The sequence below is a fragment of the Triticum urartu genome, chromosome 6A (genome assembly GCF_056163025.1).
Source record: "Triticum urartu cultivar PI428250 chromosome 6A, HENAU_Tu73, whole genome shotgun sequence".
Classification (NCBI taxonomy): domain Eukaryota; kingdom Viridiplantae; phylum Streptophyta; class Magnoliopsida; order Poales; family Poaceae; genus Triticum; species Triticum urartu.
Genome location: NC_141878.1, coordinates 515,485,391 through 515,490,762, shown reverse-complemented (window position 1 = coordinate 515,490,762; position 5,372 = coordinate 515,485,391). Strand labels below are relative to the sequence as shown.

Sequence of the window (5,372 nt, the reverse complement as noted above, 5' to 3'; positions counted from 1 at the left end):
CATAAAGACTACTCTTACGGCTTAATTCCCATGTACATGGGGGAACTGGGATCATTAAGTTGACCCCGAATGAACTTGGGGTTTTTTATGCTTTTACGCTTCTCTGTTGCACTAGTGCGCGATCCCTTGGCTGGCAACTAATCAAATTTATCCTACTCGTCCTGATCGGCAACATCGTCGACACCCGGTACCCTTCTCTTCCCATGCATCGCTAAATGGCCGTTCTTATGCAAGGGGTCTTCCACAAAGAAAATTTGGGTAGCATCACTAGCAAGAATGAATGGGTCCGCGTGATATGCCATCGTTGTCCTGTTAACACAGGTCTTCCTGTACTCATCAATTTTACCTAACCAAGAGGGATCCATGCGCACCTGAATAATGCCACCTTAAGTTTCACATAGTCAAGCTCCCAAATCTCTTTGATGGTTCCATAGTATACCCTTTTATGAGCTTCATTTACAGTCATGCATTCTATTCGAACGGAGCATGTCCAAAATATAGATCCTTCCTGAATCCGTCCTGAATGACGACCCCCCCTCCCCCCCAGGAAAGCGATCTGCCACCGGATCCGGAGCTTGACTCCAGACTCCCCCAACACGAGTTCGACTCCGAGTTTTGCACCACCGAGAAGTACCAAAAGTTGAGTTGTGTGCACGGGCACACTCCCGCTCGACGTGTATGCACAGAGGGATTCGACATTGGCAGGCGGTTTCTCAGTTGCCCCTTAGAGGTTAGTGCTAATTAAGTTCATCATTTTACTTCATTTAATGCCACCGCTCATCCAGAATACTATTTAACATTGGCAGGGATATGAGGCTTGTGCCTTTGTTAACTGGCTGGATGAAGAATGGCATGGCAGGGCTCGGAGTGTTATCACCAAGCTCGCAGAAGATAACGTAAAGCTGAAGAAGAAACTGGCTGATCTGGAATGTACAATTAGTATGATGAAGCAAGAAAGAATCAATCACAGGCAACAGATGAAAGCAAGAGACAAGAAGGAACTAGCATGTGTAGTTGTGGTTGTCGCATTAGCCATGTTCTATGCGCTGCTTGCAATGATGATTAGGGGTTTTGTTTGACAGTATTGCTAAAGCACATCTAGATGTGATCTAAGTAATGCACATCTAGGTCCTATGCCATTGGTGTTATGCGAAGATTCGTGCAGATATTTTTCTTTGTCTTTTTCTTTTCCTTTCTAGTTTGATTATTGTGGCACTCCGGCTCAGAGAAAACCGGAACGCCCCATATTCCAGCCCAGAGATCGAGGTGAAGTCTTCTGGAATATGTCACTGCTTAGTATAGAACAAACCAGCTCTCTATTACAACACAAATATGAATACAAGGGTTCCGATATTACAATGAATAACATCGGCACGGTGACACTACGCCAACCACGGTTTCTCTATACAAGAAGATAACAACTCGAAGCAGCAGAACAACTACTGGCAGCGGAACAACGAATGGCGATGATGGACTCCAATCCGCAGGGACTCTGGCTGGAACGTTTATCCTAGCTCGTGAACACGGGAACAACACCAAACAAGCAAGCAATCCAGGCACGACCTACAAACTGGCATGACACGCCAGGTCAGTACATTGAATGTACTTGCAAGCTCACAATAACCAGAAGCATTCAAGACAAACAACAACATGTCAATTACAGGTTAAGCAGGAATTATCATAAGATCATCAGGATAACATAACATGAACAACATGAACATAATACTGCTAGAACAATATGATCATGGCAAGAACATATAAATCTGATGATACTAGCATGCAACATGATGACACTACATGCATCATTTATTCTGTTCAGGTTACCTCGTAACCATCACATGCATCACTTACCAACCTCGGACATTACACGATCATCTCAGGATCAAATCAAGCTTGGTATAAACAATACTGTAGTAATCATCAAATGACCACAAGGAGCTTGATCTTTACCCACGATTCTCGCACAACATCACGAATATCCAACAACTCGGTATCCTCGATACCAGGGTGATCATTCCGGCGATCACAACCATGACCAAGACTTGGTCTCAAATGGTGATCTTTCTGGCGATCACAACCAACTTATCTCATCATCGAACCGGGATTGTTATTAATCAAGTTATTATTAATACTGTTGACTCACGGTGTGACCGACATGAAATGGGCCCTTATCCGCGGGCGCGGCTATCGATAGATTTCATATACACTCTGCAGAGGTTAGCACACTGTACCCACACTACGGAACCCATGGCCTTGTACTCCCATTCAGGTGGACCAACGACGTTCCGACAAAACCGATCTACTGCCATGACACTCTTCCGGACACTTCGACCCACTCCCAACTGGGCTAGTCCTGGGTGGCCCCGTGTCTACCAAAGACACAACGACCACCGTCGTGGCCAAAACGTCCCTCACGGGGACCAGATCCATAACAACAACAACGGGCACACAAGGTTATGTCTGCTTACCGGGCCAGGGTACGCACGCCCATAACCTTCCCTCGTTGGAGGCACCGGCGAGAGGCACGACAATAGACCCAGTTAGGACCTTCCCATAAAGGTAAGCGTGGTAGCACTGGTTAGCTCGATATGGTGGCACCATGACTCAGCCAGCAGTTGTTCAAGTTCAATTTAATCCGGTTAAACTTGAATGCAATATGCTGAGCCATGATAACATAACATGATGCAATTACAATGCATGAACATGTTATCAACATAAGCACGGGGTGCAACATAACTATCCACCATATCCACAATGAATCATATCCAACTGAGCATAGTATAATGACGAGCATGAATATCACAAGTACAACACTACTCATAGAAACCTAGAATGACCACTAGCATCAACAATAAATATCATGCAAGACATATCAACAATGCTACCATGCAATCATTTAACCAACTGGATGCAAAGGGACATGCATAACGACGGCGCTCGGAACAGACGTTAGTCATGCACCGAAGGCCATCACCAACATCAACATGTACTACTAGCAATCATAAGCATATGAAAGAAATACTAGCAACTAGCAGGGCATGACAACCAGGTGCATAACAACATAGCAAGAAAGTAAGCACTAACCCAGAAGCATTACCGAAACAACGATAACCATATTTTAAACAAGCAAACATTTATTAAATATTCAAGTTGAAAACCATGGCTACTACATTAATATCATGCAAGTGGGTATTTTGGCTTGCCTGGGGATGAAGAAAACACCGGGAAGTTGTGCGGAAAGATCGCAGAAAGATTCGCCGGAAACACTTCTCTCTCGAAAGGGGCTGGTTAACGGCAAGGGCAAAATGGTCATTTTCAGAATGTTGTCACATGGTGAAAATGATACCAAGAGAACGGGCTCGACGAAACGAAAAAGTGGGCTTTGGAATCACCTCAATCGGAGTTCCGAGCAAAAAGTTATGAAGTGTTTTCTGCCAGGGACCTATCTGTAATGAAAACATTTTCAAACAGGGCCTGGACAGAAAAATAGAAAGCGCCTTAAGTGAGAATACATTTTCAGAACTGGGAAAGCGCACTTACAGCGGGAGCAGAAGAGGAATAAGCTTTCTGAAGAGGAATACGTACTCCCACGAAGTACGTTTCCACTTATCCAGCGTGGCAGTGGTGGCCCATGGAGCTGTGCGGCTGACGAGAGGGGCCCGCCTTATCCATCTCCTTCTCTCTCTCTTCTCGTCTGGCTTCTTCCTTGCGCCCGACGAAGAACAGAGGAGAGGTGGGGCTGGGCTCGGCCGGCGTCTGGCTCCGGCGACTCCAGTGGTCCCCGGCGAGGGAGATGCTGCCGGCGGTACCAGGGGGAAGCGCCGCGCTCGCCTAAACCGGTTGGGGGCACTGAGGAAGAGCGGGGTCATGGCGGCTCGCAGCCACAGAGAGCACGGCGGCGGCGACTAAGCTTGGGGACGACGACAACAGATGCTCCGGCGACGGGCTGAGAGGGCAGGGAGGTTCGCCGGACTCCGGGGAAGCCTATGGTGGTGGCTAGGGGAACAGTAGGGCTCTTGTGGCCGCGAATTTAGGAGGAGGCCGAGGGTGGACACGGCGGGCATGGGCGAGGTGTGGTGGCTCCGGAGCTCGGGTGAGTGGACGGTGAGGGAGCTGGGTGTGAGGCGAGGCTGATGAGGTGCTCGGGAGGGCTCGGGGTGGTCTTTGTAGGCGCGGGGTGAGGTGCCGAGCTGTCGTCGCCGCGGACGGGTGGCCGGCGCCGCGGACGCGTGTGCGTGTGCATGGCTCGGAGGCAGGCGACGAGGGAGGGACAGAGGGGAGCTCACGGGGAGGAGGAGGCCAAAGGAGAAGCAGAGGAAGAAGCCGAGCGCCATTAAAGCTCGGTCGGCCACAGTGTGCCCGTGGGCGCTCGACGGCGAGCGTCGGTGGGCGTCGGTGAGGAAACGGACGGAGGGGGAGAGGGGTCCAGGGGAACGGCGACGATGTGGTCCAGCTTCTGGACACGCTCACGCGCGCGAAGGCGGCGAGAGGAGGAGGGGCTCCAGCACAAACAGTCACTGGTCGCGGCCACTACACACAGAGCGCGTGTATAGGCACGCCATTATCGCGGTCTCCGCGTGCACATGCATGCAGCGGGAGAAAGGGGCTGGAAATTGTTGTCTAGTGGTAAGGCCTTCCAGGAGAGGTTACAACTGAGGTGGTAGAACGATGAAAAGAGCTCTGGTTGAATGGTAATTAACCTCTAAAGTTTACTGCAGTAAACTTGGCCGTGCACTGGTGATCCACATAAACTTGATTGGGAGAAATGGAGTTGTCTTGGAGGTTTATCTAAGGAAGAGCTAAAATCCTGGAGGTTTAGAGAAGAAATGGACCAATAAATAATAGGGTTGCTTTGCAACTGCATTTTTGGTCCAGAAACTTGATTTGGATGATGCACTCACATGGAGTTATGGAGTGTGATGCAACTTGGCAAATCCTCATGATATGGACATATAAAGATGCTGTAAAAATATCATACCAAATGGACCATCCAAAATGGTAATTGCTTTACAAGCATCATTTCTGTCCAGAAACTTGGAAAATTTCTAGAGAAATATTGGCTCAATGAACCATGCCCAAAATGGGCGAAGGTACGTTATATGGATAATAGAAGGCCTAAAAAAATTGGCAGCCATAATGGAGCAAGATCAAATATACTTGCTTCACAAACTGAACAGAATCAAAGAATTGAAAATGATATCACATGGAGGCATGACATGAGCTCTACTTTGGTGGAGGGCTAAGATAGGATGATATGAGGGATCATGCAAAATGGCAACTCATTTGGATATGCCTAGCTTGCACCTCCTTCACAAAGCTTCTTACTGGATAAAAACTTTGGAAAATCATAATTAACTAATTACTAGGCAAAT

At 48.0% G+C, this 5,372-nt stretch overlaps 1 long non-coding RNA gene across 1 annotated transcript; it reads right to left on the bottom strand.

The window, feature by feature from the left end:
• Positions 1 to 1,274: 1,274 nt before the first annotated feature.
• LOC125512516 (uncharacterized) lies at positions 1,275 to 4,494 on the bottom strand. The gene is made up of 4 exons (XR_007285403.2): positions 3,541 to 4,494; positions 3,393 to 3,446; positions 3,204 to 3,284; positions 1,275 to 1,570 (listed from the first exon to the last, which is right to left on the bottom strand). It is a non-coding gene; the product is annotated as an uncharacterized LOC125512516 (long non-coding RNA).
• Between the last annotated feature and the right edge of the window lie 878 nt (positions 4,495 to 5,372).